The sequence below is a fragment of the Oncorhynchus masou genome, chromosome 18 (genome assembly GCF_036934945.1).
Source record: "Oncorhynchus masou masou isolate Uvic2021 chromosome 18, UVic_Omas_1.1, whole genome shotgun sequence".
Taxonomy (NCBI): Eukaryota; Metazoa; Chordata; class Actinopteri; order Salmoniformes; family Salmonidae; genus Oncorhynchus; species Oncorhynchus masou.
In genome coordinates, this window is record NC_088229.1 from 70,191,264 (window position 1) to 70,211,820 (window position 20,557).

The following is a 20,557-nucleotide window of genomic DNA, read 5'->3' on the forward strand; positions in this document are numbered from 1 at the left end:
ACAGGTACAGGTGCTGAGTGTCGGTACAGGTGCTGAGTGTCGGTACAGGTACAGGTGCTGAGTGTCGGTACAGGTGCTGAGTGTCGGTACAGGTGCTGAGTGTCGGTACAGGTGCTGAGTGTCGGTACAGGTGCTGAGTGTCGGTACAGGTGCTGAGTGTCGGTACAGGTGCTGAGTGTCGGTACAGGTGCTGAGTGTCGGTACAGGTGCTGAGTGTCGGTACAGGTGCTGAGTGTCGGTACAGGTGCTGAGTGTCGGTACAGGTACAGGTGCCGAGTGTAGGTACAGCTACAGGTGCCGAGTGTCGGTACAGGTACAGGTGCAGAGTGTCGGTACAGGTGCAGAGTGTCGGTACAGGTGCAGAGTGTCGGTACAGGTGCAGAGTGTCGGTACAGGTGCAGAGTGTCGGTACAGGTGCAGAGTGTCGGTACAGGTACAGGTGCAGAGTGTAGGTACAGGTGCAGAGTGTCGGTACAGGTACAGGTGCAGAGTGTCGGTACAGGTGCAGAGTGTAGGTACAGGTGCAGAGAGTAGGTACAGGTGCAGAGAGTAGGTACAGGTGCAGAGTGTCGGTACAGGTGCAGAGTGTCGGTACAGGTGCAGAGTGTCGGTACAGGTACAGAGTGTCGGTACAGGTGCAGAGTGTAGGTACAGGTGCAGTGTGTAGGTACAGGTGCAGAGAGTAGGTACAGGTGCAGAGTGTCGGTACAGGTGCAGAGTGTCGGTACAGGTGCAGAGTGTCGGTACAGGTGCAGAGTGTCGGTACAGGTGCAGAGTGTCGGTACAGGTGCTGAGTGTAGGTACAGGTGCAGTGTGTAGGTACAGGTGCAGAGAGTAGGTACAGGTGCAGAGAGTAGGTACAGGTGCAGAGTGTCGGTACAGGTACAGAGTGTCGGTACAGGTGCAGAGTGTAGGTACAGGTGCAGTGTGTAGGTACAGGTGCAGAGAGTAGGTACAGGTACAGGTGCAGAGTGTCGGTACAGGTGCAGAGTGTCGGTACAGGTGCAGAGTGTCGGTACAGGTGCTGAGTGTCGGTACAGGTGCTGAGTGTCGGTACAGGTGCTGAGTGTCGGTACAGGTGCTGAGTGTCGGTACAGGTGCTGTGTGTCGGTACAGGTGCTGAGTGCCGGTACAGGTACAGGTGCAGAGTGTCGGTACAGGTGCAGAGTGTAGGTACAGGTGCAGAGAGTAGGTACAGGTGCAGAGAGTAGGTACAGGTGCAGAGTGTCGGTACAGGTGCAGAGTGTCGGTACAGGTGCAGAGTGTCGGTACAGGTACAGAGTGTCGGTACAGGTACAGAGTGTCGGTACAGGTGCAGAGTGTAGGTACAGGTGCAGAGTGTAGGTACAGGTGCAGAGAGTAGGTACAGGTGCAGAGTGTCGGTACAGGTGCAGAGTGTCGGTACAGGTGCTGAGTGTCGGTACAGGTGCTGAGTGTCGGTACAGGTGCAGAGTGTCGGTACAGGTACAGGTGCAGAGTGTCGGTACAGGTGCAGAGAGTAGGTACAGGTGCAGAGAGTAGGTACAGGTGCAGAGTGTCGGTACAGGTGCAGAGTGTCGGTACAGGTGCAGAGTGTCGGTACAGGTGCAGTGTCGGTACAGGTACAGGTGCAGAGTGTCGGTACAGGTACAGGTGCAGAGTGTCGGTACAGGTGCAGAGTGTAGGTACAGGTGCAGAGTGTAGGTACAGGTGCAGAGAGTAGGTACAGGTGCAGAGTGTCGGTACAGGTGCTGAGTGTCGGTACAGGTGCTGAGTGTCGGTACAGGTGCTGAGTGTCGGTACAGGTGCTGAGTGTCGGTACAGGTGCTGAGTGTCGGTACAGGTGCTGAGTGTCGGTACAGGTGCTGAGTGTCGGTACAGGTGCTGAGTGTCGGTACAGGTGCTGAGTGTCGGTACAGGTGCTGAGTGTCGGTACAGGTGCTGAGTGTCGGTACAGGTGCTGAGTGTCGGTACAGGTGCTGAGTGTCGGTACAGGTGCTGAGTGTCGGTACAGGTGCTGAGTGTCGGTACAGGTGCTGAGTGTCAGTACAGGTGCTGAGTGTCGGTACAGGTACAGGTGCCGAGTGTAGGTACAGCTACAGGTGCCGAGTGTCGGTACAGGTACAGGTGCAGAGTGTCGGTACAGGTGCAGAGTGTCAGTACAGGTGCAGAGTGTCGGTACAGGTGCAGAGTGTCGGTACAGGTGCAGAGTGTCGGTACAGGTGCAGAGTGTCGGTACAGGTACAGGTGCAGAGTGTCGGTACAGGTGCAGAGTGTAGGTACAGGTGCAGAGTGTAGGTACAGGTGCAGAGAGTAGGTACAGGTGCAGAGAGTAGGTACAGGTGCAGAGTGTCGGTACAGGTGCAGAGTGTCGGTACAGGTGCAGAGTGTCGGTACAGGTACAGAGTGTCGGTACAGGTGCAGAGTGTAGGTACAGGTGCAGTGTGTAGGTACAGGTGCAGAGAGTAGGTACAGGTACAGGTGCAGAGTGTCGGTACAGGTGCAGAGTGTCGGTACAGGTGCAGAGTGTCGGTACAGGTGCAGAGTGTCGGTACAGGTGCTGAGTGTCGGTACAGGTGCTGAGTGTCGGTACAGGTGCTGAGTGTCGGTACAGGTGCTGTGTGTCGGTACAGGTGCTGAGTGTCGGTACAGGTACAGGTGCAGAGTGTCGGTACAGGTGCAGAGTGTAGGTACAGGTGCAGAGAGTAGGTACAGGTGCAGAGTGTCGGTACAGGTGCAGAGTGTCGGTACAGGTGCAGAGTGTCGGTACAGGTGCAGAGTGTCGGTACAGGTGCAGAGTGTCGGTACAGGTACAGGTGCTGAGTGTCGGTACAGGTACAGGTGCTGAGTGTCGGTACAGGTGCTGAGTGTCGGTACAGGTGCTGAGTGTCGGTACAGGTGCTGAGTGTCGGTACAGGTGCTGAGTGTCGGTACAGGTGCTGAGTGTCGGTACAGGTGCTGAGTGTCGGTACAGGTGCTGAGTGTCAGTACAGGTGCTGAGTGTCGGTACAGGTACAGGTGCCGAGTGTAGGTACAGCTACAGGTGCCGAGTGTCGGTACAGGTACAGGTGCAGAGTGTCGGTACAGGTGCAGAGTGTCAGTACAGGTGCAGAGTGTCGGTACAGGTGCAGAGTGTCGGTACAGGTGCAGAGTGTCGGTACAGGTGCAGAGTGTCGGTACAGGTACAGGTGCAGAGTGTAGGTACAGGTGCAGAGTGTCGGTACAGGTACAGGTGCAGAGTGTCGGTACAGGTGCAGAGTGTAGGTACAGGTGCAGAGTGTAGGTACAGGTGCAGAGAGTAGGTACAGGTGCAGAGAGTAGGTACAGGTGCAGAGTGTCGGTACAGGTGCAGAGTGTCGGTACAGGTGCAGAGTGTCGGTACAGGTACAGAGTGTCGGTACAGGTGCAGAGTGTAGGTACAGGTGCAGTGTGTAGGTACAGGTGCAGAGAGTAGGTACAGGTACAGGTGCAGAGTGTCGGTACAGGTGCAGAGTGTCGGTACAGGTGCAGAGTGTCGGTACAGGTGCAGAGTGTCGGTACAGGTGCTGAGTGTCGGTACAGGTGCTGAGTGTCGGTACAGGTGCTGAGTGTCGGTACAGGTGCTGTGTGTCGGTACAGGTGCTGAGTGTCGGTACAGGTACAGGTGCAGAGTGTCGGTACAGGTGCAGAGTGTAGGTACAGGTGCAGAGAGTAGGTACAGGTGCAGAGTGTCGGTACAGGTGCTGAGTGTCGGTACAGGTGCTGAGTGTCGGTACAGGTACAGGTGCAGAGTGTCGGTACAGGTGCAGAGAGTAGGTACAGGTGCAGAGTGTCGGTACAGGTGCAGAGTGTCGGTACAGGTGCAGAGTGTCGGTACAGGTGCAGAGTGTCGGTACAGGTGCAGAGTGTCGGTACAGGTACAGGTGCAGAGTGTCGGTACAGGTACAGGTGCAGAGTGTCGGTACAGGTGCAGAGTGTAGGTACAGGTGCAGAGTGTAGGTACAGGTGCAGAGAGTAGGTACAGGTGCAGAGTGTCGGTACAGGTGCTGAGTGTCGGTACAGGTGCTGAGTGTCGGTACAGGTGCTGAGTGTCGGTACAGGTGCTGAGTGTCGGTACAGGTGCTGAGTGTCGGTACAGGTGCTGAGTGTCGGTACAGGTGCTGAGTGTCGGTACAGGTGCTGAGTGTCGGTACAGGTGCTGAGTGTCGGTACAGGTGCAGAGTGTCGGTACAGGTACAGGTGCAGAGTGTCGGTACAGGTGCAGAGTGTAGGTACAGGTGCAGAGAGTAGGTACAGGTGCAGAGTGTAGGTACAGGTGCAGAGAGTAGGTACAGGTGCAGAGTGTCGGTACAGGTGCAGAGTGTCGGTACAGGTGCAGAGTGTCGGTACAGGTGCTGAGTGTCGGTACAGGTGCTGAGTGTCGGTACAGGTGCTGAGTGTCGGTACAGGTGCTGAGTGTCGGTACAGGTGCTGAGTGTCGGTACAGGTGCTGAGTGTCGGTACAGGTGCTGAGTGTCGGTACAGGTGCTGAGTGTCGGTACAGGTACAGGTGCAGAGTGTCGGTACAGGTGCAGAGAGTAGGTACAGGTGCAGAGAGTAGGTACAGGTGCAGAGTGTCGGTACAGGTGCTGAGTGTCGGTACAGGTGCTGAGTGTCGGTACAGGTGCTGAGTGTCGGTACAGGTGCTGAGTGTCGGTACAGGTGCTGAGTGTCGGTACAGGTGCTGAGTGTCGGTACAGGTGCTGAGTGTCGGTACAGGTGCTGAGTGTCGGTACAGGTGCTGAGTGTCGGTACAGGTACAGGTGCCGAGTGTAGGTACACAGCTACAGGTGCCGAGTGTCGGTACAGGTACAGGTGCAGAGTGTCGGTACAGGTGCAGAGTGTCGGTACAGGTGCAGAGTGTCGGTACAGGTGCAGAATGTCGGTACAGGTACAGGTGCAGAGTGTAGGTACAGGTGCAGAGTGTCGGTACAGGTACAGGTGCAGAGTGTCGGTACAGGTGCAGAGTGTAGGTACAGGTGCAGAGTGTAGGTACAGGTGCAGAGAGTAGGTACAGGTGCAGAGAGTAGGTACAGGTGCAGAGAGTAGGTACAGGTGCAGAGTGTCGGTACAGGTGCAGAGTGTCGGTACAGGTGCAGAGTGTCGGTACAGGTACAGAGTGTCGGTACAGGTGCAGAGTGTAGGTACAGGTGCAGTGTGTAGGTACAGGTGCAGTGTGTAGGTACAGGTGCAGAGAGTAGGTACAGGTACAGGTGCAGAGTGTCGGTACAGGTGCAGAGTGTCGGTACAGGTGCAGAGTGTCGGTACAGGTGCAGAGTGTCGGTACAGGTGCTGAGTGTCGGTACAGGTGCTGAGTGTCGGTACAGGTGCTGAGTGTCGGTACAGGTGCTGTGTGTCGGTACAGGTGCTGAGTGTCGGTACAGGTACAGGTGCAGAGTGTCGGTACAGGTGCAGAGTGTAGGTACAGGTGCAGAGAGTAGGTACAGGTGCAGAGTGTCGGTACAGGTGCTGAGTGTCGGTACAGGTGCTGAGTGTCGGTACAGGTACAGGTGCAGAGTGTCGGTACAGGTGCAGAGAGTAGGTACAGGTGCAGAGTGTCGGTACAGGTGCAGAGTGTCGGTACAGGTGCAGAGTGTCGGTACAGGTGCAGAGTGTCGGTACAGGTGCAGAGTGTCGGTACAGGTACAGGTGCAGAGTGTCGGTACAGGTGCAGAGTGTAGGTACAGGTGCAGAGTGTAGGTACAGGTGCAGAGAGTAGGTACAGGTGCAGAGAGTAGGTACAGGTGCAGAGTGTCGGTACAGGTGCAGAGTGTCGGTACAGGTGCAGAGTGTCGGTACAGGTACAGAGTGTCGGTACAGGTGCAGAGTGTAGGTACAGGTGCAGTGTGTAGGTACAGGTGCAGAGAGTAGGTACAGGTACAGGTGCAGAGTGTCGGTACAGGTGCAGAGTGTCGGTACAGGTGCAGAGTGTCGGTACAGGTGCAGAGTGTCGGTACAGGTGCTGAGTGTCGGTACAGGTGCTGAGTGTCGGTACAGGTGCTGAGTGTCGGTACAGGTGCTGTGTGTCGGTACAGGTGCTGAGTGTCGGTACAGGTACAGGTGCAGAGTGTCGGTACAGGTGCAGAGTGTAGGTACAGGTGCAGAGAGTAGGTACAGGTGCAGAGTGTCGGTACAGGTGCAGAGTGTCGGTACAGGTGCAGAGTGTCGGTACAGGTGCAGAGTGTCGGTACAGGTGCAGAGTGTCGGTACAGGTACAGGTGCTGAGTGTCGGTACAGGTGCTGAGTGTCGGTACAGGTGCTGAGTGTCGGTACAGGTGCTGAGTGTCGGTACAGGTGCTGAGTGTCGGTACAGGTGCTGAGTGTCGGTACAGGTGCTGAGTGTCGGTACAGGTGCTGAGTGTCGGTACAGGTGCTGAGTGTCGGTACAGGTGCTGAGTGTCGGTACAGGTGCTGAGTGTCGGTACAGGTGCTGAGTGTCGGTACAGGTACAGGTGCCGAGTGTAGGTACAGCTACAGGTGCCGAGTGTCGGTACAGGTACAGGTGCAGAGTGTCGGTACAGGTGCAGAGTGTCGGTACAGGTGCAGAGTGTCGGTACAGGTGCAGAGTGTCGGTACAGGTGCAGAGTGTCGGTACAGGTGCAGAGTGTCGGTACAGGTACAGGTGCAGAGTGTAGGTACAGGTACAGGTGCAGAGTGTAGGTACAGGTGCAGAGTGTCGGTACAGGTACAGGTGCAGAGTGTCGGTACAGGTGCAGAGTGTAGGTACAGGTGCAGAGAGTAGGTACAGGTGCAGAGAGTAGGTACAGGTGCAGAGTGTCGGTACAGGTGCAGAGTGTCGGTACAGGTGCAGAGTGTCGGTACAGGTACAGAGTGTCGGTACAGGTGCAGAGTGTAGGTACAGGTGCAGTGTGTAGGTACAGGTGCAGAGAGTAGGTACAGGTACAGGTGCAGAGTGTCGGTACAGGTGCAGAGTGTCGGTACAGGTGCAGAGTGTCGGTACAGGTGCAGAGTGTCGGTACAGGTGCAGAGTGTCGGTACAGGTGCTGAGTGTAGGTACAGGTGCAGTGTGTAGGTACAGGTGCAGAGAGTAGGTACAGGTGCAGAGAGTAGGTACAGGTGCAGAGTGTCGGTACAGGTACAGAGTGTCGGTACAGGTGCAGAGTGTAGGTACAGGTGCAGTGTGTAGGTACAGGTGCAGAGAGTAGGTACAGGTACAGGTGCAGAGTGTCGGTACAGGTGCAGAGTGTCGGTACAGGTGCAGAGTGTCGGTACAGGTGCTGAGTGTCGGTACAGGTGCTGAGTGTCGGTACAGGTGCTGAGTGTCGGTACAGGTGCTGAGTGTCGGTACAGGTGCTGTGTGTCGGTACAGGTGCTGAGTGCCGGTACAGGTACAGGTGCAGAGTGTCGGTACAGGTGCAGAGTGTAGGTACAGGTGCAGAGAGTAGGTACAGGTGCAGAGAGTAGGTACAGGTGCAGAGTGTCGGTACAGGTGCAGAGTGTCGGTACAGGTGCAGAGTGTCGGTACAGGTACAGAGTGTCGGTACAGGTACAGAGTGTCGGTACAGGTGCAGAGTGTAGGTACAGGTGCAGAGTGTAGGTACAGGTGCAGAGAGTAGGTACAGGTGCAGAGTGTCGGTACAGGTGCAGAGTGTCGGTACAGGTGCTGAGTGTCGGTACAGGTGCTGAGTGTCGGTACAGGTGCAGAGTGTCGGTACAGGTACAGGTGCAGAGTGTCGGTACAGGTGCAGAGAGTAGGTACAGGTGCAGAGTGTCGGTACAGGTGCAGAGTGTCGGTACAGGTGCAGAGTGTCGGTACAGGTGCAGTGTCGGTACAGGTACAGGTGCAGAGTGTCGGTACAGGTACAGGTGCAGAGTGTCGGTACAGGTGCAGAGTGTAGGTACAGGTGCAGAGTGTAGGTACAGGTGCAGAGAGTAGGTACAGGTGCAGAGTGTCGGTACAGGTGCTGAGTGTCGGTACAGGTGCTGAGTGTCGGTACAGGTGCTGAGTGTCGGTACAGGTGCTGAGTGTCGGTACAGGTGCTGAGTGTCGGTACAGGTGCTGAGTGTCGGTACAGGTGCTGAGTGTCGGTACAGGTGCTGAGTGTCGGTACAGGTGCTGAGTGTCGGTACAGGTGCTGAGTGTCGGTACAGGTGCTGAGTGTCGGTACAGGTGCTGAGTGTCGGTACAGGTGCTGAGTGTCGGTACAGGTGCTGAGTGTCGGTACAGGTGCCGAGTGTCAGTACAGGTGCCGAGTGTCGGTACAGGTACAGGTGCCGAGTGTAGGTACAGCTACAGGTGCCGAGTGTCGGTACAGGTACAGGTGCAGAGTGTCGGTACAGGTGCAGAGTGTCAGTACAGGTGCAGAGTGTCGGTACAGGTGCAGAGTGTCGGTACAGGTGCAGAGTGTCGGTACAGGTGCAGAGTGTCGGTACAGGTACAGGTGCAGAGTGTCGGTACAGGTGCAGAGTGTAGGTACAGGTGCAGAGTGTAGGTACAGGTGCAGAGAGTAGGTACAGGTGCAGAGAGTAGGTACAGGTGCAGAGTGTCGGTACAGGTGCAGAGTGTCGGTACAGGTGCAGAGTGTCGGTACAGGTACAGAGTGTCGGTACAGGTGCAGAGTGTAGGTACAGGTGCAGTGTGTAGGTACAGGTGCAGAGAGTAGGTACAGGTACAGGTGCAGAGTGTCGGTACAGGTGCAGAGTGTCGGTACAGGTGCAGAGTGTCGGTACAGGTGCAGAGTGTCGGTACAGGTGCTGAGTGTCGGTACAGGTGCTGAGTGTCGGTACAGGTGCTGAGTGTCGGTACAGGTGCTGTGTGTCGGTACAGGTGCTGAGTGTCGGTACAGGTACAGGTGCAGAGTGTCGGTACAGGTGCAGAGTGTAGGTACAGGTGCAGAGAGTAGGTACAGGTGCAGAGTGTCGGTACAGGTGCAGAGTGTCGGTACAGGTGCAGAGTGTCGGTACAGGTGCAGAGTGTCGGTACAGGTGCAGAGTGTCGGTACAGGTGCAGAGTGTCGGTACAGGTACAGGTGCTGAGTGTCGGTACAGGTGCTGAGTGTCGGTACAGGTGCTGAGTGTCGGTACAGGTGCTGAGTGTCGGTACAGGTGCTGAGTGTCGGTACAGGTGCTGAGTGTCGGTACAGGTGCTGAGTGTCGGTACAGGTGCTGAGTGTCAGTACAGGTGCTGAGTGTCGGTACAGGTACAGGTGCCGAGTGTAGGTACAGCTACAGGTGCCGAGTGTCGGTACAGGTACAGGTGCAGAGTGTCGGTACAGGTGCAGAGTGTCAGTACAGGTGCAGAGTGTCGGTACAGGTGCAGAGTGTCGGTACAGGTGCAGAGTGTCGGTACAGGTGCAGAGTGTCGGTACAGGTACAGGTGCAGAGTGTAGGTACAGGTGCAGAGTGTCGGTACAGGTACAGGTGCAGAGTGTCGGTACAGGTGCAGAGTGTAGGTACAGGTGCAGAGTGTAGGTACAGGTGCAGAGAGTAGGTACAGGTGCAGAGAGTAGGTACAGGTGCAGAGTGTCGGTACAGGTGCAGAGTGTCGGTACAGGTGCAGAGTGTCGGTACAGGTACAGAGTGTCGGTACAGGTGCAGAGTGTAGGTACAGGTGCAGTGTGTAGGTACAGGTGCAGAGAGTAGGTACAGGTACAGGTGCAGAGTGTCGGTACAGGTGCAGAGTGTCGGTACAGGTGCAGAGTGTCGGTACAGGTGCAGAGTGTCGGTACAGGTGCTGAGTGTCGGTACAGGTGCTGAGTGTCGGTACAGGTACAGGTGCAGAGTGTCGGTACAGGTGCAGAGTGTAGGTACAGGTGCAGAGTGTAGGTACAGGTGCAGAGAGTAGGTACAGGTGCAGAGAGTAGGTACAGGTGCAGAGTGTCGGTACAGGTGCAGAGTGTCGGTACAGGTGCAGAGTGTCGGTACAGGTACAGAGTGTCGGTACAGGTGCAGAGTGTAGGTACAGGTGCAGTGTGTAGGTACAGGTGCAGAGAGTAGGTACAGGTACAGGTGCAGAGTGTCGGTACAGGTGCAGAGTGTCGGTACAGGTGCAGAGTGTCGGTACAGGTGCAGAGTGTCGGTACAGGTGCTGAGTGTCGGTACAGGTGCTGAGTGTCGGTACAGGTGCTGAGTGTCGGTACAGGTGCTGTGTGTCGGTACAGGTGCTGAGTGTCGGTACAGGTACAGGTGCAGAGTGTCGGTACAGGTGCAGAGTGTAGGTACAGGTGCAGAGAGTAGGTACAGGTGCAGAGTGTCGGTACAGGTGCTGAGTGTCGGTACAGGTGCTGAGTGTCGGTACAGGTACAGGTGCAGAGTGTCGGTACAGGTGCAGAGAGTAGGTACAGGTGCAGAGTGTCGGTACAGGTGCAGAGTGTCGGTACAGGTGCAGAGTGTCGGTACAGGTGCAGAGTGTCGGTACAGGTGCAGAGTGTCGGTACAGGTACAGGTGCAGAGTGTCGGTACAGGTACAGGTGCAGAGTGTCGGTACAGGTGCAGAGTGTAGGTACAGGTGCAGAGTGTAGGTACAGGTGCAGAGAGTAGGTACAGGTGCAGAGTGTCGGTACAGGTGCTGAGTGTCGGTACAGGTGCTGAGTGTCGGTACAGGTGCTGAGTGTCGGTACAGGTGCTGAGTGTCGGTACAGGTGCTGAGTGTCGGTACAGGTGCTGAGTGTCGGTACAGGTGCTGAGTGTCGGTACAGGTGCTGAGTGTCGGTACAGGTGCAGAGTGTCGGTACAGGTACAGGTGCAGAGTGTCGGTACAGGTGCAGAGTGTAGGTACAGGTGCAGAGAGTAGGTACAGGTGCAGAGTGTAGGTACAGGTGCAGAGAGTAGGTACAGGTGCAGAGTGTCGGTACAGGTGCAGAGTGTCGGTACAGGTGCAGAGTGTCGGTACAGGTGCTGAGTGTCGGTACAGGTGCTGAGTGTCGGTACAGGTGCTGAGTGTCGGTACAGGTGCTGAGTGTCGGTACAGGTGCTGAGTGTCGGTACAGGTGCTGAGTGTCGGTACAGGTGCTGAGTGTCGGTACAGGTGCTGAGTGTCGGTACAGGTACAGGTGCAGAGTGTCGGTACAGGTGCAGAGAGTAGGTACAGGTGCAGAGAGTAGGTACAGGTGCAGAGTGTCGGTACAGGTGCTGAGTGTCGGTACAGGTGCTGAGTGTCGGTACAGGTGCTGAGTGTCGGTACAGGTGCTGAGTGTCGGTACAGGTGCTGAGTGTCGGTACAGGTGCTGAGTGTCGGTACAGGTACAGGTGCCGAGTGTAGGTACAGCTACAGGTGCCGAGTGTCGGTACAGGTACAGGTGCAGAGTGTCGGTACAGGTGCAGAGTGTCGGTACAGGTGCAGAGTGTCGGTACAGGTGCAGAGTGTCGGTACAGGTACAGGTGCAGAGTGTAGGTACAGGTGCAGAGTGTCGGTACAGGTACAGGTGCAGAGTGTCGGTACAGGTGCAGAGTGTAGGTACAGGTGCAGAGTGTAGGTACAGGTGCAGAGAGTAGGTACAGGTGCAGAGAGTAGGTACAGGTGCAGAGTGTCGGTACAGGTGCAGAGTGTCGGTACAGGTGCAGAGTGTCGGTACAGGTACAGAGTGTCGGTACAGGTGCAGAGTGTAGGTACAGGTGCAGTGTGTAGGTACAGGTGCAGAGAGTAGGTACAGGTACAGGTGCAGAGTGTCGGTACAGGTGCAGAGTGTCGGTACAGGTGCAGAGTGTCGGTACAGGTGCAGAGTGTCGGTACAGGTGCTGAGTGTCGGTACAGGTGCTGAGTGTCGGTACAGGTGCTGAGTGTCGGTACAGGTGCTGTGTGTCGGTACAGGTGCTGAGTGTCGGTACAGGTACAGGTGCAGAGTGTCGGTACAGGTGCAGAGTGTAGGTACAGGTGCAGAGAGTAGGTACAGGTGCAGAGTGTCGGTACAGGTGCTGAGTGTCGGTACAGGTGCTGAGTGTCGGTACAGGTACAGGTGCAGAGTGTCGGTACAGGTGCAGAGAGTAGGTACAGGTGCAGAGTGTCGGTACAGGTGCAGAGTGTCGGTACAGGTGCAGAGTGTCGGTACAGGTGCAGAGTGTCGGTACAGGTGCAGAGTGTCGGTACAGGTACAGGTGCAGAGTGTCGGTACAGGTGCAGAGTGTAGGTACAGGTGCAGAGAGTAGGTACAGGTGCAGAGTGTAGGTACAGGTGCAGAGAGTAGGTACAGGTGCAGAGTGTCGGTACAGGTGCAGAGTGTCGGTACAGGTGCAGAGTGTCGGTACAGGTGCTGAGTGTCGGTACAGGTGCTGAGTGTCGGTACAGGTGCTGAGTGTCGGTACAGGTGCTGAGTGTCGGTACAGGTGCTGAGTGTCGGTACAGGTGCTGAGTGTCGGTACAGGTGCTGAGTGTCGGTACAGGTGCTGAGTGTCGGTACAGGTACAGGTGCAGAGTGTCGGTACAGGTGCAGAGAGTAGGTACAGGTGCAGAGAGTAGGTACAGGTGCAGAGTGTCGGTACAGGTGCAGAGTGTAGGTACAGGTGCAGAGTGTCGGTACAGGTGCAGAGTGTCGGTACAGGTGCAGAGTGTCGGTACAGGTACAGGTGCAGAGTGTCGGTACAGGTGCAGAGTGTAGGTACAGGTGCAGAGTGTCGGTACAGGTGCAGAGTGTCGGTACAGGTACAGGTGCAGAGTGTCGGTACAGGTACAGGTGCAGAGTGTCGGTACAGGTGCAGAGTGTAGGTACAGGTGCAGAGTGTAGGTACAGGTGCAGAGTGTAGGTACAGGTGCAGAGAGTAGGTACAGGTGCTGAGTGTCGGTACAGGTGCTGAGTGTCGGTACAAGTACAGGTGCTGAGTGTCGGTACAGGTACAGGTGCTGAGTGTCGGTACAGGTACAGGTGCTGAGTGTCGGTACAGGTACAGGTGCTGAGTGTCGGTACAAGTACAGGTGCTGAGTGTCGGTACAGGTACAGGTGCTGAGTGTCGGTACAGGTACAGGTGCTGAGTGTAGGTACAGGTGCTGAGTGTAGGTACAGGTGCAGAGTGTAGGTACAGGTACAGGTGCTGAGTGTCGGTACAGGTACAGGTGCTGAGTGTAGGTACAGGTGCTGAGTGTAGGTACAGGTGCTGAGTGTCGGTACAGGTGCTGAGTGTAGGTACAGGTGCTGAGTGTCGGTACAGGTGCTGAGTGTCGGTACAGGTGCTGAGTGTCGGTACAGGTGCTGAGTGTCGGTACAGGTGCTGAGTGTCGGTACAGGTGCTGAGTGTCGGTACAGGTGCTGAGTGTCGGTACAGTTGCTGAGTGTCGGTACAGGTACAGGTGCTGAGTGTCGGTACAAGTACAGGTGCTGAGTGTCGGTACAGGTACAGGTGCTGAGTGTCGGTACAGGTACAGGTGCTGAGTGTCGGTACAAGTACAGGTGCTGAGTGTCGGTACAGGTACAGGTGCTGAGTGTCGGTACAGGTACAGGTGCTGAGTGTAGGTACAGGTGCTGAGTGTAGGTACAGGTACAGGTGCTGAGTGTAGGTACAGGTACAGGTGCTGAGTGTAGGTACAGGTGCTGAGTGTAGGTACAGGTGCTGAGTGTAGGTACAGGTACAGGTGCTGAGTGTAGGTAGAGGTGCTGAGTGTCGGTACAGGTACAGGTGCTGAGTGTAGGTACAGGTGCTGAGTGTAGGTACAGGTACAGGTGCTGAGTGTAGGTACAGGTACAGGTGCTGAGTGTAGGTACAGGTACAGGTGCTGAGTGTAGGTACAGGTACAGGTGCTGAGTGTAGGTACAGGTACAGGTGCTGAGTGTAGGTACAGGTGCTGAGTGTAGGTACAGGTACAGGTGCTGAGTGTAGGTACAGGTACAGGTGCTGAGTGTAGGTACAGGTACAGGTGCTGAGTGTCGGTACAGGTGCTGAGTGTAGGTACAGGTGCTGAGTGTCGGTACAGGTGCTGAGTGTCGGTACAGGTGCTGAGTGTCGGTACAGGTGCTGAGTGTAGGTACAGGTGCTGAGTGTAGGTACAGGTGCTGAGTGTCGGTACAGGTGCTGAGTGTAGGTACAGGTACAGGTGCTGAGTGTAGGTACAGGTGCTGAGTGTAGGTACAGGTACAGGTGCTGAGTGTAGGTACAGGTACAGGTGCTGAGTGTAGGTACAGGTACAGGTGCTGAGTGTCGGTACAGGTGCTGAGTGTAGGTACAGGTGCTGAGTGTCGGTACAGGTGCTGAGTGTCGGTACAGGTGCTGAGTGTCGGTACAGGTGCAGAGTGTCGGTACAGGTACAGAGTGTCGGTACAGGTGCAGAGTGTAGGTACAGGTGCAGTGTGTAGGTACAGGTGCAGAGAGTAGGTACAGGTACAGGTGCAGAGTGTCGGTACAGGTGCAGAGTGTCGGTACAGGTGCAGAGTGTCGGTACAGGTGCAGAGTGTCGGTACAGGTGCAGAGTGTCGGTACAGGTGCTGAGTGTCGGTACAGGTGCTGAGTGTCGGTACAGGTGCTGAGTGTCGGTACAGGTGCTGTGTGTCGGTACAGGTGCTGAGTGTCGGTACAGGTACAGGTGCAGAGTGTCGGTACAGGTGCAGAGTGTAGGTACAGGTGCAGAGAGTAGGTACAGGTGCAGAGTGTCGGTACAGGTGCTGAGTGTCGGTACAGGTGCTGAGTGTCGGTACAGGTACAGGTGCAGAGTGTCGGTACAGGTGCAGAGAGTAGGTACAGGTGCAGAGTGTCGGTACAGGTGCAGAGTGTCGGTACAGGTGCAGAGTGTCGGTACAGGTGCAGAGTGTCGGTACAGGTGCAGAGTGTCGGTACAGGTGCAGAGTGTCGGTACAGGTACAGGTGCAGAGTGTCGGTACAGGTACAGGTGCAGAGTGTCGGTACAGGTGCAGAGTGTAGGTACAGGTGCAGAGTGTAGGTACAGGTGCAGAGAGTAGGTACAGGTGCAGAGAGTAGGTACAGGTGCAGAGTGTCGGTACAGGTGCTGAGTGTCGGTACAGGTGCTGAGTGTCGGTACAGGTGCTGAGTGTCGGTACAGGTGCTGAGTGTCGGTACAGGTGCTGAGTGTCGGTACAGGTGCTGAGTGTCGGTACAGGTGCTGAGTGTCGGTACAGGTGCTGAGTGTCGGTACAGGTGCTGAGTGTCGGTACAGGTACAGAGTGTCGGTACAGGTGCAGAGAGTAGGTACAGGTGCAGAGAGTAGGTACAGGTGCAGAGTGTCGGTACAGGTGCAGAGTGTAGGTACAGGTGCAGAGTGTCGGTACAGGTGCAGAGTGTCGGTACAGGTACAGGTGCAGAGTGTCGGTACAGGTGCAGAGTGTAGGTACAGGTGCAGAGTGTCGGTACAGGTGCAGAGTGTCGGTACAGGTGCAGAGTGTCGGTACAGGTACAGGTGCAGAGTGTCGGTACAGGTACAGGTGCAGAGTGTCGGTACAGGTACAGGTGCAGAGTGTCGGTACAGGTGCAGAGTGTAGGTACAGGTGCAGAGTGTAGGTACAGGTGCAGAGTGTAGGTACAGGTGCAGAGAGTAGGTACAGGTGCTGAGTGTCGGTACAGGTGCTGAGTGTCGGTACAAGTACAGGTGCTGAGTGTCGGTACAGGTACAGGTGCTGAGTGTCGGTACAGGTACAGGTGCTGAGTGTCGGTACAGGTACAGGTGCTGAGTGTCGGTACAAGTACAGGTGCTGAGTGTCGGTACAGGTACAGGTGCTGAGTGTCGGTACAGGTACAGGTGCTGAGTGTAGGTACAGGTGCTGAGTGTAGGTACAGGTGCAGAGTGTAGGTACAGGTACAGGTGCTGAGTGTCGGTACAGGTACAGGTGCTGAGTGTAGGTACAGGTGCTGAGTGTAGGTACAGGTGCTGAGTGTCGGTACAGGTGCTGAGTGTAGGTACAGGTGCTGAGTGTCGGTACAGGTGCTGAGTGTCGGTACAGGTGCTGAGTGTCGGTACAGGTGCTGAGTGTCGGTACAGGTGCTGAGTGTCGGTACAGGTGCTGAGTGTCGGTACAGTTGCTGAGTGTCGGTACAGGTACAGGTGCTGAGTGTCGGTACAGGTGCTGAGTGTCGGTACAAGTACAGGTGCTGAGTGTCGGTACAGGTACAGGTGCTGAGTGTCGGTACAGGTACAGGTGCTGAGTGTCGGTACAAGTACAGGTGCTGAGTGTCGGTACAGGTACAGGTGCTGAGTGTCGGTACAGGTACAGGTGCTGAGTGTAGGTACAGGTGCTGAGTGTAGGTACAGGTACAGGTGCTGAGTGTAGGTACAGGTACAGGTGCTGAGTGTAGGTACAGGTACAGGTGCTGAGTGTAGGTACAGGTACAGGTGCTGAGTGTAGGTACAGGTACAGGTGCTGAGTGTCGGTACAGGTACAGGTGCTGAGTGTAGGTACAGGTGCTGAGTGTAGGTACAGGTGCTGAGTGTAGGTACAGGTACAGGTGCTGAGTGTAGGTACAGGTGCTGAGTGTCGGTACAGGTACAGGTGCTGAGTGTAGGTACAGGTGCTGAGTGTAGGTACAGGTACAGGTGCTGAGTGTAGGTACAGGTACAGGTGCTGAGTGTAGGTACAGGTACAGGTGCTGAGTGTAGGTACAGGTGCTGAGTGTAGGTACAGGTACAGGTGCTGAGTGTAGGTACAGGTACAGGTGCTGAGTGTAGGTACAGGTACAGGTGCTGAGTGTCGGTACAGGTGCTGAGTGTAGGTACAGGTGCTGAGTGTCGGTACAGGTGCTGAGTGTCGGTACAGGTGCTGAGTGTAGGTACAGGTGCTGAGTGTAGGTACAGGTGCTGAGTGTCGGTACAGGTGCTGAGTGTAGGTACAGGTACAGGTGCTGAGTGTAGGTACAGGTACAGGTGCTGAGTGTCGGTACAGGTACAGGTGCTGAGTGTAGGTACAGGTGCTGAGTGTCGGTACAGGTGCTGAGTGTAGGTACAGGTGCTGAGTGTCGGTACAGGTACAGGTGCTGAGTGTCGGTACAGGTACAGAGTGTTGGTACAGGTGCTGAGTGTAGGTTGTTCAGGTAATCTACCATACACTACGCACTGTAGTGTATGGTAGATTAGACTGAATTAAGAGGAAGCAAGGAACAGGATGCGTTTTAAAGACCCTGGTACATTCCGATGAGCTGGAGCTATCAAACATCACATAGTTCCTATAGCAGGACTGCAGTCAAGGGGAGACGTGTTTATGTCTCACTAATGATGACAAGACAAGAAGTGAAACGTTCTTCTACCTCCTTACCGTGGGGTTTTGGACATCTGTCCTTAACATAACCACATTAGGTGTTTATCCTAGACCCTTACAGGTGGATTTAAATGTTGGCGAGTGTTCATGTTTGGTAGAGGCATGAGAATGTTTGTAAAGATGTATTTATTTATTTTTTACAGGTGACAAGGAAGTTTCTGGAATGGAGATAGTCCTTGTGTCGGTGTGTATTCAGCTAGGTTCAGGATGTTGCATATAGAAATATAATGAATAGAACAGACAATCTGTTCTACATGATACATTCTATACCGTCTCAGTGTGTGTGTGTAGGGAATATGTCATCAGTATAACCAGTGGCAGACAGACAGCTTAGTGCAATCAACACACCCCAAACAGACCAGTCAGATAGGTATGTAGCATTGATCTGCTAACCAGACACAAACACAAACATGAATAAAGGATCTGAGCTTTGGAAGTTGTTTTGATTTGTTGATGTCCCTCAAATGGATTTTGAATATTATATTTATCTAATTAATTATCTCTTTCTGGAACCTCAATTTGTTCGAATAACACCTACTTCTAGCAGAAGTGGAATCCAATATCTTTGTTGTTGTGTGAGCTATCCAGTCACAGATGTCTGATTAAGAACCCAGAGAAATGGCGTTATTATTTTCTAAAAAAACATCTTCAAAACAGACCATGTATAATTCAGGATATAAAATAATCTAGTTATTTATCCATTTACAAGTAAAATTCACAGACATTTCTATCCTTTGTGCAGGGCCCGGTGATTGCTTCAGCGCGGGGCCTCTCCCTGAATGAAAGTAGTCTTCTATATTTAAAGTGTCTTTAGTTCATATAGGCGAAAAGGTTTACAGTCTTGTATGGATTTAAAAAGCAGCTCTTGGGGAGGAACGAGGCATACTTTCTTCACAACCGGAGAACCAGAGATCACCTGCAACAGAGGAAAACCAGAGATCACCTGCAACAGAAGAAAAGAGCGAGTGAGAATGAGAACACCAAGAAGACAAAAACATCTGACAGAAAATGGTTTTAGTCACCTTTATTTCCTAGCACTGTGTTATTTCGCAACGTCCCTTCTGGGACAATAAAGATTTATTGATTCAAATGTTTCAGTCACCATGTTATATCACATGGACAGATGAGAGATGGTAGGAGTGTCTACATGTTCCTAAACGAGATGAAGAAATAGTATGTGCCTACATGACCCGTATCCTAAAGCTACTGTATGTAACGCTATAGAATGCCTCAAAAAGTGATGAGGTAACAGGACTCACTGTTCTTTTCTGTCTACATGACTCAGAGGATCGCATGAGAACATTTCAATACAATCTCACTGGACACATGCACAGGACAATGAATGATACAGACTGTCAAGTACACTGAAATAAATATAAAAATGCAACAATTTCAAAGATTTTACTGAGTTACAGTTCATATAAGGAAATCAGATAATTTAAATAAAATCTTTAAGCCCTAATCTATGTATTTCACATGACTGGGAATACAGCTATGCATGTTGGTCAAATACTGTATACCTTTTTTTTAAGATAAGGGCATGGATCAGAAAACCAGTCAGTTTCTGGTGTGACCAGCATTTGCCTCATGCAGTGTGACATCTCCTTCACGAAGAGCAGATCAGGCCATTGATTGTGACCTGTGGAATGTTGTCTCAACTCCTCTTCAATGGCTGTGAGAAGTTGCTGGATATTTGCGGAAACTGGAACACGCTGTCGTACACGTCGATCCGGAGCATCCCAAACATACTCAAATGGGTGACATGTCTGGTGAGTATGCAGGCCATGGAACAACTGGGACATTTTCAGCTTCCAGGAATTGTGTACAGATCCTTGCGACATGAGGCTGTGCATTATCATGTTGAAACATGAGGTGATGGAGGCGGATGAATGACACGACAATGGGCCTCAGGATCTTGTCACGGTATCTCTGCATTCAAATTGCCATCGATAAAATGCAATTGTGTTCATTTTCCGTAGCTTATGCCTGCCCATACCATAACTCCACCATCCCCGCGCTGTCTGCCATCAGCCCGGCACAGTTGAAACCCGTGATTAATCTGTGAAGAGCACACTTCTCCAGCGTGCCAGTGGCCATTGAAAGTGAGCATTTGCCCACTGAAGTTGGTTACGACGCCGAACTGCAGTCAGATCAAGACCCGGTGAGGACAACGAGCACAAAGATGAGCTTCCCTGAGACAGTTTGTGCTGAAATTCTTCAGTTGCGCAAACAAACAGTTTCATCATCTGTCCGGGTGGCTGATCTCAGATGATCCCGTAGGTGAAGAAGCTGGATGTGGAGGTCCTGGGCTGGCCTGCAAAATTTTCTAAAATGACTTTGCAAGTGGCTTATGGTGGAGAAATTAACATTCAATTCTCTGACAACAGCTCTTGTGGACATTCCTGCAGTCAACGTGCCAATTGCACGCTCCCTCAAAACTTGAGACATATATGGCATTGTGTTGTGTGACAAAACTGCACATTTTAAAGTGTCCTTTAAGTCCCAAGTACAAGGTGCACCTGTGTAATGATCATGCTGTTTAATCAGCTACTTGATAATCCATCCACCTGACAGGTGTGGCATATCTTGGCAAAGGAGAAATGCTCTATAACAGGGATGTAAACAAATTTGTGCACAAAATGTGAGAGAAATAAGCTTTTTGTGCATCTGGAATATTTCTGGGATCTTATTTCAGCTCATGAAACTTGGGACCAACTAATAGGCCCATTGGCAAACATTACATATTGGTTGATATTGTTCACTACTGTCTGGAATCACTGAACGTACACTGAGAAAAATGTTTGCTTAAAATATCAGCGCTCTTATGTTCTCCACAGCCATTATTTGCACTTGTCATTTGCTGCCAAACATTATCAATAAAGTCAAGCTATTAGTCATAACTGGGGTGCAACAGGTGGCTCGTACAATAGCCACGTTGTGCCTTGGTGGTGGCCTGTGTGTATACTGGCGGAATGAGAAAAACAGCTCACGTTCACAAGTTAAAAGCTTGGGTCAACAATTGCCACTTATACAGAATCATGTGACAATCACCAGTTCATGGCCTGTATGGGAGTGGTACTTTTAAATGAATGTTTTCCCTGTTCTGGCTGTTCCCTGCAATTCAGTTGAAATGCCCAGAAAGATGACAATAAAGACTTGAATCCATCTCAAAAAGTCCCTCGGCTTATCGTCGTTTTTACTCTAAAATCAATCCCCTATTATACCCACTGAGATAAAACTGCTACAGGTGACTTAAGGACTACCCAACTCCATCCAATAGAATCAATAGCAGCACTGAAGCCCATTAAGATGCATTGCAGACAGCATCCCAAGGGGGTCTGGACTGAAGCCCATTAAGATGCATTGCAGGCTACGTTCCAAGGGGGTCTGGACCTAAGCCTGAACCACCCGCCTGC

General features: G+C 53.3%; 1 long non-coding RNA gene across 3 annotated transcripts in view; it reads right to left on the reverse strand.

Moving 5' to 3' along the window:
* The window catches only part of LOC135505213 (uncharacterized), a 41,070-nt gene that overhangs the window by 14,943 nt on the left and 5,570 nt on the right, over nucleotides 1-20,557 (reverse strand). For all 3 annotated transcript variants that reach the window (XR_010450235.1, XR_010450234.1, XR_010450233.1), the window contains exon 2: nucleotides 17,865-18,084. This is a non-coding gene — a long non-coding RNA (uncharacterized LOC135505213). The remainder of the gene's footprint in view (nucleotides 1-17,864; nucleotides 18,085-20,557) is intronic.